The sequence below is a fragment of the Neomonachus schauinslandi genome, chromosome 1 (assembly GCF_002201575.2).
Source record: "Neomonachus schauinslandi chromosome 1, ASM220157v2, whole genome shotgun sequence".
In the NCBI taxonomy this organism is placed as follows: Eukaryota; Metazoa; Chordata; class Mammalia; order Carnivora; family Phocidae; genus Neomonachus; species Neomonachus schauinslandi.
In genome coordinates this window covers 172,326,132-172,340,279 of record NC_058403.1, presented here as the reverse complement: position 1 = coordinate 172,340,279, position 14,148 = coordinate 172,326,132, and positions in this window count along the sequence as shown.

Genomic DNA, 14,148 nt, shown 5'->3' with positions numbered 1-14,148 from the left:
TTCTCTGTTTTACTTGCCTCTAACAGAGACATAGTGCATGGAGCTGGGTATGGAATCTTGTGAACATGTGAGGAAAAGCCAAGAGAATTTCTTTCAGAAGTTCTAATTTTGACATCAACAAGACATCAGCTGCCTAAGCTTAGAATGTATGTGTGTGTGTGTGTGTGTGTGTGTGTGTGTGTGAAGTGAATAAATTAATGGGTCTACGTCAGTGTAAGTGGTTTTCTGCTACTTGTGGCCACATCAATTCTCAACTGATACTAATGTCTTTCTCAGAGGGTTATCATAAAGATTAGATGAAATAATGTATATAAAGAATTAAGATTAGAAACCAGTACACAGTAAGCAATAATTATTGGTTACATTGGGAGAGAGGAGAAAATTTTAAAGAAGCATAGGATTTTACAGCTTGAAATCCAGTCTTTTTATCTCATTGCTGAGAGAAAAAAAGATTCAAAGCATTAAATGACTTATTCAATATAACTCATATAATTTTTATTTCTCTTCACAATTTGCTATAGTAAAATGTGATGCTTATTAAGCACCTCCTAGGTAACAGGTGTCTGTAAGGCTCTGGGTACAGAGTAATGCCCCCATAAAGCATACTTCCAGTGAAACATATTCTGGGAGTAAAACTAGAATCCCAGCCATTTAGAGTTAAACTGCATCAAATTATAAAGAGCTTTATTATTGAAGTTTATACCTTAGCAGAGAGGAGGTGGGCTAATTAACCACCAACTCTCTCTGCTGTTCATACCAATTAAGTTTATTGTAAATCTACATTTATCACAGAATCAAAGAAATGGCTGGGGTACCATAGTTGAGACAGAAACAATGGCTATTCCAATCACCCTGCTACCAGGATTCCATCTTACCTGAATATTGACACTAGAATGTATCAACTTCAATTATTTTTCATTCTTGTGTTCCTCTACTTGACTCACAGACCAGCAGGAAATGGAGAGAATGTTGGATTGACCTACTATGCATCACATATTCACTCCTTGGCTAAGAAAAGTGCATCACTTGGCCTGACAGTTCCACCATATTGCTTACAATGGAAGAGTAGTAATTCTTTAACAAGGAATTACTGTGCTGTCACCAAAAAAAGGCAGAATGAATGTGGAATGACAAAACAAATCACCCATCCACTTACTTAAGCCAGGGCTCTACCTTTTTTCAGTATATCTTACCAATTCTCTTTTACATTCTAAGAAGTTCTTACCTGGACTATATAATAGAGTGTTGTTTCTCTTCATGCTTATAGAGACTTCTTTTTAAAAAGTTTATGAAATAAAGTGGTTGCTCAGTCATAGACAACTGGGCCAGGCATCCAATTAGCATATCTCTCTTGCTAGCAGGACTATGAAGATGATTAAGGAGTTTTCCCTCTAGCAGAGGAAAAAGTCCGCCAAGCTGCGAATGCGTTTGATGTGCCAGTCTTCCGTTGACCCCCATCAGTTCTGTTTCCTTATACCCTTGACTTCTAAGGAAATTTACTTCCACTATTACTTATATCCTCTTTGGTTGTTGCTGTTGAAATTGATAATGTTTTGATTTCTCCTTTGTATTTTAATCCTTTATCTTCTACTCCATACTTAAAACTCAGGCCAATTGCCAATATTACTTGGACAATTCATTGATGTGTAACACTTTTACTTTTAGCAGTTAGCCCCAGAATTATAAGTATGGATTAGAAGAATTAAAACACAAAGGAGGAATAGATCATTATTAGAGATAAAACACTATTTACGTGATGAATGCCATAAGACCTTTTGGTGCACTGCCCAGACTCTTTCTTCTCATTTCTCATTTCCGAGTGGACCTCCTCCAGCTACAGTGTACCTTTGATTTCAATCTCCTCCACTTGCAAGTCTTATTTGGCAGACTCTACTAGGGCTGTTGCAGACACTTTTCTTGTAGACATGGAGAGCCAGAGTGCTTGAGAGTTGACGTCCCCTGTCACCTGAGACCCTTAACCAGTGGTTGATAGTAGTGGGAGTATGAAGTCCTTGCCTGTGAGATCAGGGTGAAACTGTCTTCAATAGGCCTTGATCTGGAACGGCACTCTTGCTGGTTTCTTCTCTGTTAGCATCGTGTTACTGGCTATTACTGGCTGTTTTTTCCAAGAACCTGAGAGAACACTGGCAGACAGAGTTTGAATAAGAGGAAAAGTGGTATAAAATGAAGGTGGAGAGAAAGCACTAAGGGTCAGGCCACGTAGTCTTACAAGGAGTCTGGATATTATTCAAAGTACACTTCACACCTGCAGTCTCTTCCTCCCTCATAAGCAAGACTATAATCTAAGAGGGTAGCCACAGGGGTGGCTGCCATGATGATGAGGGAACTTAGCTGATGTTTACTATATTGTCATTGCTGGCAAAGGAAGCACGGGCCATACAACTAATTTTCTACTGGGGTTGGGACAATTGTTAGCCAGGTCATACCAAAGGAATTTCCCTATTCTCCAACACAATCCTTAATCAAAAGTTGGGAATCAAGAATCCAGAAGCATTGTACTAATACCCAAGAGTTTTTATAAGTTTTAAGATTAGTTGGATATTGCAAAGTCATGGTTTAGTTTATATGGACCCATCTAAGCTGGAACTCTCAGTTGAACACATCAGTAATGGGGTTTCTACAAATTGCACAATCAGCAGAGACCCAGAATATAGAGCATCCCAAATACAACCTATGGCAGAGAAGTCAGACTGATCAATTTCTGATCAATTGAACAATCAATAAAGTAGTCTTCATTTTCTTCTGTTATAATTCTGCTTTCTAGCAAAGAGATGAAACTTTGTAACTCATCCTAGGCTGGGATTTGAACAATGATTATAGTCTACTTATATTAGCTTACCACCACTTTTTAAATTTGCTAAATTCTGGGGTGCCTGGATGGCTCAGTCATTAAGCATCTGCCTTCGGCTCAGGTCATGATCCCAGGGTCCTGGGATCGAGCCCCACATTGGGCTCCCTGCTCGGCAGGAAGCCTGCTTCTCCCTCTCCCACTCCCCCTGCTTGTGTTCCCTCTCTTGCTGTGTCTCTCTCTCTGTCAAATAAATAAATAAAAACCTTTAAAAATTTTTGCTAAATTTTTTGAAAATTATCCATAGACAGAAGTTTTTATTTCAAATCATGTAATTTTCATCACACTAGGAAGCACATATTAAAAATAATCTAAAATTTTTTGACATAAATGTAATTTTCCCAAGATTTAGAGTTTACATCATGGTTTCTTTCAGTGCTGACTAGACCTTCATGCTTACTAAAGCACAGGTAATTTGACTAGCTAATCACAATATAGAACATGAGTATTAGATGAGATATGTTTTAAAAGCCCGTTCATCTGTAATACAAGAGAAAACAAATTAACAAGCATATGGAGATCAACTCTTTCATTGATCTATTTAATTTTAAATATCACATTTGACACCTAGGATTACTGTTTACCAGATCAGATTTTATTTTAACTTATGATGTATTAGTAATAATAATATATATGATTTTATATTTTTTATGTGAAAATCTCAAGTGTGACTTAAGATAAGTGCCATATCCTGCAACTTCTCACTTAAAGGTGATAGATGAAAATCATGTATATTTTTTCTGCTTACTTGAAGATACTTAATACCGGTAAAAGGTTAAGAAAAAGAAACACTCTCCATATGTATATACACGTTTTTATGAGGGCAAGGAAGGATGGAAGGCAGGAAGGTAGGAAGGCAGGCAGGCAAGCAAGCAGGTGGGAGGAAAGGAGGGGGGAGAGGAACGAAGGAGTTCTGGCAAAGTGCTATTTGTAACTGTTTCTAAATTTAATTTAATGATGTTTTTAAAAAGTTTTGCAGTAGCACCTAAGGTAACAGCCGTGAGGTCTCAGATAAATAGAATCTAAAAGGATTTAAAATAAAACTAAGGATTAGAAAATGAACAGAACCTGAAGTAACTAAATCTCTATCTTCCCAATTGTTTTTGCATTCATACAGAGAAATTAGCCTAGTTGTCCATAATCTATATGACATCATACAGGGAAGCTGCTAAAGGAGCATGATAGAACCTCTGGCCTTGAGGAGCTTTTAGGAGAGGATTTTGAAATCTTTTATGCATTGAGCTACTTTAGTTTAAGTTGCTTGATGGTATTATCTTCTTTACTCCTAACAACAACTATCTATAAACATTAGATACTATTATTTCTACTTCACAAAGTATTGAAGAAATTAATGACTTACCCAACACAACATAACTGTTCATCAACAAACACAGGTTTAAAATCTGAATCCAAGTCCCTAAACCCCAAAGTTACAATATCTCCTCTAGCATTAGCCTAATAATTGTGATTTATGTGCTTCATAAGAAATCAAATCTATTTACAAAAACAGTATGCTAAATAATCACATAATTTAAGCATTAAGTCCGTAATATCTGGTCTGAATTATCCTTCTGCTTTTGCATAGCCACTGAAATAGCACTGTGGCGAGAGCAGAGCACAGGAGACCCACAGAAAGAGGAGTGCTTTTCAGAATCCATTTTGTGTGCTTCGGAAAGAAAAAACAAACTGTTAACAAGGAGATAGGCTAATTCACTAAATAATTCATATTGACTATCACTGATTTATTCTAAGTAGAAGAATTCACCCTGAACCAAAATGTTATACTTGTAAGAGAATGTCTTCGAGCATGGCTTTCCTGTCTAATACAGTTCACCAAACATATGCATGGTGATTCTTAGGCAACATTGATTTATCACATTACTACTCTGTGAAATTTATCTAGATAATTGCCAAAATACTACTTTTTTTTTAAACTGACTTTAAATCAAATCATCACATATATGGTGAGTTATACCAGAAAACAAATTAAGATTGCATATTATTAATTTACTAAGAAGTCATGTGTCAGGAGCATCTTTTCGAGTTCCAGAAAACTGATCAGACATTTCAGTTGTAATTCAGTAGTTTTCCCATTTATTGATAGAAGATTATATTTATAACTACCAAGAAACAATAGTAGGATTAAGAGGAGCCTCTTTGACTTAGCACAAGAGGATGAGATACTTGTGCTTGCCTGGTAGAATGCTTTGTAGTTTGGGACCAAACAAATCCTCATTATTAACACCTCTGTTTCTCCAACTTCTCTTTCTCTTTCTGTTTGCATCAATCTTATAGGGTTTGTTTCTCTCTTGTTCCATTTAAGGATCTTTGCTCTAATAAAAACCAAAATTTAAGAAGTTTTCTCATTCTGGATATACTTTTTACTGCCCAAAGTATAGCACAGAGAATTAAGTTTTCAAAATCCAAGTGATAAAAAAGAAAGGAAAAGAGATTAAAGAACATGAAAGTGCTACAAAGATAGACTCAATAAAAAATGTGGGGTTTTTTTAACTCTGAATTTTCTTCTTTTGAGGACAACCACATTCTTTACAAAGTACATTTATCTTGATCACTTCTCCTATTTATATCAATTCTCCATTAAGTTATTGATACATATTTTAAGCAGCACAGAACTCCTCTTTTATTTCTTTATACAAAATAGAGATAAAACGCCCTTTCCACAGATATTATTCTCCCAATACACAGGATATGAAATCTTTGTAGAAAAGTACAAAAGAGAAAGGAAAGCTGTTAAGGCAGTAATGGCACTTAGGAGAAAAGTTTGGACAAAGTTACAGGCATACAACTCAACTTCCTTCTCTTCAGACAAAAATAATATTAATGGCAAAAGGAAATACCAAAGTGCACTAGCCCCTCAGTATCCACAAACAATCAGAGGAAGCATAGATAATAATGGACTCTTCTATTTCCTCTAACACATATCAGTAAAAAAACAACTAAATTCCATCACAGCCTTATAACAAAAAGCCTCATTAAGAAAACTTAATGTACGTAAGTTAACATCTACCATAATTTGCAATAGTTGGCATTCGAATATAAAACAAGGCACAGTAATCTGTCTATGGATCCTCTTCCTTAGTTTCTTTAATGAAGTCCCCCAAATAAATTTACAAGGCAATATCAGTGTCTCAGAAATATCATTGCCACTTGTCCTTTATCATTGCAAAATTTGTCAATAATGATCTAAATTTCAAATATTAGATTCATCTACTGGTAATACAAATTTGTTTAAATCGTGCTCCTCTTTGACCATCTTAATGGAAATGGCAGAAACTGGGGATTCAACTGTACAAGACATAACCGTATGCAGCTAAAAATAATATGATAGGGGAAAATGGTTATTTTATTTTGCTAAATGGAAAAAGCAAGTTACATAATTATATATCTGATATGCCCTGATTTTATGGAAATGTACAGATGCATAAAAAGACCAGAAGTTCATATACCAAAATACGAATACTGATTATTACTACATGGTGGGTTTCCAGATGTCCCATATGGTTGATGTTCACTTCTTTTGATTTCAGCCAAAGTAGTTGAATTGTTTTCTTCTAAAAACATACTGTACTTTTTCTTCCCCTGTGCTATTTCTTTCTGTGTAAATCTTAATTCTTTCAAACAATTCGGATTTTGTTGCCTTCATGCCTAAAAAGTTAATCTCTCCCTCCTCACAATTCTTTTTTTTTTAAGATTTTATTTATTCATTTGTCAGAGAGAGAGAGCACAAACAGGGGGAGTGGCAGGCAGAGGGAGAAGCAGGCTTCCTGCTGAGCAAGAAGCCCAATGTGGGACTGGATCCCAGGACCCTGGGATCATGACCTGGGCTGAAGGCAGATGCTTAACTGACTGAGCCACCCAGGGGTCCCAGTCTCCTCACAATTCTTGAAACCAAATCTAGGGTCCTTGAGGACAGGATCCATATCTTATAGCACTTTATATTTCTCACAGTGTATAAAAGTGGTTTGGTAAATAGTCACAGGTTTAAAAAGGAAGTCTCCAGAACATATTCAAATGTATGCATTTTCACATGCGCACGCACATACACACAAACATATGCACACACACAAGCTTTTAAGTGGAGGCTCTTCTGTCCTATTTATTTCACCCAAGCATCATCAAATCCCAACTGAAAGCAGTCTAGAGAATTCTTGTTTTGTGTTGAATCTCCTCATAAAGTAAATGAACCTAAGTCATCTTGCCTGATTTGCAGCAAAGCCAATCACTGAGACGTCAGGTTTGCAGCAAGGAAAGGGTTTACTAAGGAGGCAGCCAAAGGCAGAGATGGGAGGACAAACCTCAAATCTGCCTACCCAAAGGGGGGGAGAACAAGTTTTTATAATCATAGGGATTGAGATCACATAGATATTGATACAAAGGGCAGGGGAACTTATTCATGAGGAAAGATGGAGCATACATATTGTACAAACATATATGTAACATACATCCCATGTTCATTTTGGGGTGGAGACTTAACACCAGAACAAGACAAAATTTAGCCCCTGATGTCAAGAGGTTATCTTAGGACAAGAAGAAGGGGCTATGGGTATGCTCTGAGAGCCGGTACAAACTGGATGGGGTCTTGGGCTCCTTATATTTATCTTGGGTAAGGAATATCAGGCCTTGCTTGTTCATAGGCTAGAACCTTTCAGTGAACCCTTGAGTCCAGGCTTCTGCAGAAGAGGTTAGTGGATTTGTTAGTGAGGTCTGAAAAGACACAATAGCTGATTAGGGGGAAACAATTCTCTGAAAAACAAGCTTTAACCTTTCTCCTCGTTTCAACCTCATTAACCCTATGGGGCACATTTTCAATAATAGCCATTCTACATCTAACTGGGCTTGAATATCTCCAGCCACAAAGAATTTATTAAATATATGGGGCTCATTCTATTGCTACATATGTTTTAAACATGGTATATTTAATGCTTAGGCAAAACAGACGATTAAATAAAAAAAAATCCTGTGCCATCCACTAGATATTAATACTTTAAAATATAATATGATTTTAAGGTAAAAAAAAAAAAGAAACACATAGAATTTCCTACTCTTTTAAAATGTTGGTAACTTTTGTTACATTCGGTATCTACCTTAACTATTTAAAGTATTTTATTTAAAATTTTCTGATTATAGAAAATAACATGACTATAATTCATGCTTTTCTTAGATACTTAATGAAATTTGTGTAATTCACTCCATCACTTGAATCTTAGTCCTTATGTCCTGATCTTTCAAAGGTTAAGCTTATATAGATAAAGGCTGAAGTTACATTTTCATTATGAGAGACAATATGAAAAATAAATTTATGGAGACAGGGATAGCAATATTTTTTTTCAGTGAAAGGCCAGACAGTAAGTATTTTCAACTCTGTGGACTATATGGTCTTTATTGCAGCTATTCAACTCGAGTGCTATAGAGTGAAAATCAACCACAGACAACATATAAAAAATGGGTGTAAATGTGTGGCTATTCCAATAAATCTGTATTTATAAAAACAAGCAAGATCTGGATTTGGCTTGATGTGACCATGGTTTGCTGGACCCTGTATATAATTGGAGAACTATTCATGCCACTATCCTAATGAACTGCATAATGTAGGTCACCATCCCATCAATGGGGCTATGCAGGTCAGTATTTATTCAATTGAGTATGTATTCATTAAGCCCCACATGTGAGCTTAGCATTGTTATCAATCAGGCTTTAAAACAATATAATTTAAACATTGTCTAAGAAAATGAATTTAAGATTATGCAACAAATTGAGCCAGCGAGGCAGCAGAATCAAGTGATTCAGCACAAAATATTTTGGGATATGAAGTAACAACTGTGCATGCATGTATGTACAGACTCAAACATGTTCCATTTCTCTTAGTTCCTACCCCACTCCCCAGGGAGATATAGATAACCTATGTAAAAAGCTTATTGAGAGCAGAAGATATACCATATTATTTCATTTCCTCATTCTTAAATTTTCCAGAAGAAATAATAGTAGTAGTTTCCAAATGGCTTTCTGTGAGAAATCCTGGCTCTGACTGCCACCCCTCCCCCCAAATCTTCCAACATGTCTCCAAAACATGGATAGGGGGAGAGTAAAAGTTGACATGAAATCTAATAGTGGACACACTTTTTCATCTTTAAAGATTAAAGAGTCCACAATTATGCCTTAGCAGATTACTGGTTTAAGTCATAGGTTTAACACATACAGTCATTGTTTCCCAGCAGTGATCAAAGACTTACTAAATTCAGATAATTTTGAAGATTCAAATTTTGCAGTCGTTATGTATGATTAACACTTTGAAAAACACTAACAGTATAAATTAAAGGGAACATGTTTTTGGTCTATTTTTTAAAAAATTAAAAACTTTTTAAAAGCAGTTTTAGGTTTACAACAATATTGTGGAAAGTACAGAAATTTCCCATGTTATCTCTTGCCCCTGCACACACAGTCTCCCTCGTTATAGACATCACTCACCAAAATGGTACATTTTTTACCAAGAATGAACCTACATTGACACATCATAGTCACCCAAACTGTAGTTTGAATTCGGATTCTTTCATGGTGTTTTACATTCAATGCAGTTGGACAAATGTATAATCATTATAGATATCATATATATCAATCATTATAATATCATGCAGAATATTTCATTGCCCTAAAAATCCTCTGTGTTCTCCCTGTTCATCTTCCTCCCCACCCCACTGATCTTTTTCCTGTTTCCATAATTTTGCCTTTTCTGGAATGTCATATAGTTGGAATAATACAGTATGTAGCCTTTTAGATTTGCTTCTTGCACTTAGTATATGAATTTAAAGTTTCTTCATGTCTTTCATGACATGATAGCTCATTTATTTTCAGTGCTGAAAAATATTCATTGTCTGAATGTACCACAGTTTATCCATTCACCTACTGAAGAACATCTTGGTTGCTTTCAAGTTTGCACAATTATGAAAAAATCTGCCACAAAATATGGTGTACAGATTTTTTGTGTGTGTGGACATAAATTTTTAACAACTTTGAGCAGATATCAAGGAGCATGATTGCTAGGTTATATAGTAAGAGTATGTTTTATTTTATAAGGAACTGTCAGACTGTCTTCTAAAGTAACTATCATTTCATGGTCTCACCAGCAATAAATGAGAATCCCTGTTGTTTGAAATCCTCACTAGCATTTGATGTTGTCAGTGTTCTGGATTTTGGCCATTTTGATAGGTGTGTAGTGGTATCCCATTGTTGTTTTATTTTGCATTTCCCTGATGACGTATAATGTGGAACATATTTTCATATGCATGTATGCCTTCTGTGTATCTTCTTTTGGTGAGATGTCTAGCCTACTTTTTCTAATTGTCAAGTTTGCAAAGGGAAGCTATTCTTTCTCTGTACAAGTTTTTAAATACATTAGGCAACTAAGCCATTTAAATCCATTATTCTATCTTTTCATTTATTACATATAAGCATGTGGTTATTGATTGATGGGTTTTATTGAAAATTTTAGAAAATATAGAGAATTTTAGAGTGGGAAAAGTCCTGGATGATTGTCTGGTCCAAAACTATAAATCTGGACTTTTGGCTATGAATGATAAATATGTATGTATGTATGATACATATGTATGTACGCATGATATATATATCTCCTCATGTAACTTCACAATTCATAGGTAAAATGTCTTCAGGGATGGCTGGTTTGGGGGGCTTAAAAATGTCATCATGACCTAGTTTTTATTGTGTCTGAGTCAATTTTCCTCTATGTTGTCTTAATTTCAATGTTCCAAGTAATGGGAGATGGCTACCCATAGCCTATCCAGCTTAGTGTAATAGACTTTACATCTCACTTTCAGGAGTCTTGGAAAAAATTTTATTATTTATCTTGTTGACTAGAAGGGCCACATGCTCATCCCTGAACTTATCACTAGGGACATGTGGTCATGCTCAGATTGCCTGGGCCAAAGTTTTGAGTCCAGCTACACATATAGTACAGGTATATTAAGAATAGGAGGTGAGTGTCTTCCTGAAGGAAATTTGTAAAAATACTAGAAGAAGGAATATTGTAAGCTGAAAGGCTAATTCCAGTAACACTGCAACATAGCCAGTATTCTCACTGTAGAGATGAGACAGCTGATAAAGAGATTGGTGAAATCATTTTTTAGGGCCAAAATTTGGATGTGGCAGAAGTGATATTAGCACCAAAATCTCTGGATTGTTAGTAATTTCCCAAACCCTAGCAGCTACAGATTTTGTTCAGTTTCTGTTTAAAGGAAACATCTGCTTAGTTCATCCATATATATATATATATATATATATATATATATATATATATATAACTTTTTAAATTGAAGTATAGTTGATATACATTGTTACATGGGTTTCAGGTGTACAATATAGTGATTTGACAACTCTGTGTGTTATGCTATGCTCACCACAAGGATAGCTACCATCTGTCAGCATATAGTGCTATTACAACACCATTGACTATATTCCTTATACCATACCTTTCATCCCCATGACTTACTCATTCCATAACTGGAAGCCTGTATCCCCCACTCCTCTTCACCCATTTTGCCCATCCCCCTCCTCTATGGCAACCATCACCATGTTCTCTATTTATGGGTCTGTTTCTGCTTTTGTTGTTTTGTTTTGTTTTAGATTGCACATAAAAGTGAAATCATATGGTATTTGTCTTTCTCTGACTTATTTCAATTAGCATAATATCTTCTAGGTCCATCCATGTTGTAGCAAATGGCAAGATCTCATTCTTTTTTATGACTGAGAAATATCCCATTGTATATATACCACACCTTCTTTATCCATTCATCTGTCAATAGACAGGTTGCTTCCATATCTTGGCTATTGTAAATAATGCTGCAGTAAATATAGGGGCGCATATATCTTTTTAAATTAGTGATTTTGTTTTCTTTGGGTAAATACCCAGCAGGGAAATTACTGGATTATATGGTATTTCTAATTTTAATTTTTTGAGGAACCTCCATATAGTTTTCCATAGTGTTGCACCAGCTACATTTCCATCAACAGTGCAGGTAAGTTCCTTATTCCCCACATCTTTGCCAACACTTGGTATTTCTTGTCTTTTTCATATTATCCATTCTGAAATATCTGTAAAGTGGTATCTCATTGTGGTTTGGATATGTATTTCTTTGATGATTAGTGGTGCTGAGCATCTTTTATGTGTCTGTTGGCCATCTGGATATCTTCTTTGGAAAAATGTCTAGTTGGGTCCTCTGCCCATTTTTTAATCAGATTAGTTGGGGTTTTTTGGTGTTGAGCTGTATAAATTCTTCATGTATTTTAAATATTTACCATTTATTGGATATACCATTTGTAGATATCTATAAGTTACACTGTAAGTTAATGTATTAAAATCAAGATGTAAGATGTAATCCCTAAAAATATGGAATATAGTATGTAGACTTCAATTACAAGTTCCTTTTTTTGCATTTAATTGAGTCAAATATGTGATTTTTGAGAATACATAGTAGGATTAAACCATGTCGGTTGTCCTGGTTAGCAAAGAGGGCTAGGAAATGGGGGAAGAACTGACATATAATGAGTAATATATGATAAATAGTATATTGAGTAGTTTCTACATGTAGCTCTCTATTGATACACATATATATTTAGTATATAATAATTATTCTCACCACACTGGTTTGTTTTGTGGATGAGACAAACCCATGGGATGGAAATTTATTAACATTATTATCATTATTAATTTATTTAGAAGATAGTACAAATAAGCTACATATAGTTACATGAGGTCAATCAATAGTACACAGCAGAGCTCTTATTTAACCTCTCATTTTGCTCCATTGCCCATAATTTGTCCAATAAGTCATGTTACCTCCCACCAAGACCTGAATTCTTAAAATGTCTATTAGGTGGTTTTATTTCTAGGTAAGTAAAGGTAATAATAATAATAATAATATACAGTAGTATTACATTTTAAAATTTATAGAGTAATTAAAAGTATAAATAATAAAAATAAAATAATGTTCCTTCCTGGGGCGCCTGGGTGGCTCAGTCGGTTAAGCATCTGCCTTCGGCTCAGGTCATGATCCCAGGGTCCTGGGATCGAGCCCCGCATCGGGCTCCCTGCTCTGCGGGAAGCCTGCTTCTCCCTTCTCCCACTCCCCCTGCTTGTGTTCCCTCTCTCGCTGTGTCTCTCTCTGTCAAATAAAATCTTTAAAAAAAAAAATAATGTTCCTTCCTTATTTGCTAAATTGCAAATGGTACAAACTAAAATAGATAGTTGATAGATAGATCCATTCCTTGATGAATACATCTTTGTGTCTTCCAGAACAGAAAAGTAAATAGGTTTATCAGTCATGGTGTTTCCTTAGCAACAGCACCACAGGAAAATTATAACAGACATTCCCTCTAATCTATGGAATGACCCATCCTACTTACTTCAAACAGAGAAACCATTACTCAGCACATCTCTACTCAAGTAACTCCTCCTCATATCTGCCAAGTGGTTCCCCAGAACTTCCAAAATAAAAATCAAAACAGGTTTTGCTGTTTCTCAAACTCCTCAACAACTCATTTCTCAATCACTTTTTATTTTAATTGGTTATTTCAGGTATAATTTATGTAACCACTGCTACAATCAGGATATTGCCATCACCTAAAAGTGTCCCCTGCGCCTCTTGTAACCAGTCACTTTCTCATTGTAGCCACTGGTAGCCACTGATCTGGCTTTTCTGTCCCCTTAATTTTGACTGTCCCAGAAGTGCATGGAAATGGAGTCATATATGATGTGGCCTTTTTTTTTTTAAAGATTTTATTTATTTATTTGAGACAGAGAGAATGAGAGAGAGCACATGAGAAGGGGGAGGGTCAGAGGGAGAAGCAGACTCCCTGCCGAGCAGGGAGCCCGATGCAGGACTCGATCCAGGGACTCCAGGATCATGACCTGAGCCGAAGGCAGTCGCTTAACCAACTGAGCCACCCAGGCGCCCGATGTGGCCTTTTGAGTATGCATTTTTTCAACTGATCATAATGCATTTGAAGTTTATCCATGTTTCTCCTGTTCAGTAGTTTGAGCTTTTTAATTTTTGTTGTTGAGTAATATCATTTTGTATGGGTGGACCATAGTTTCTTTATCCATTCACTCATTAAAGACTAAGGTTTTTCCAGATTTTGACGATTATGAATAAAGCTCATACAAAAAGTTAGTGGGCAGGGTTTTTTTGTAAATATAAGTTTCCATTTCCCTCGAGAAAATACCTAAGTGTGTGATTTGTGGAATGTAT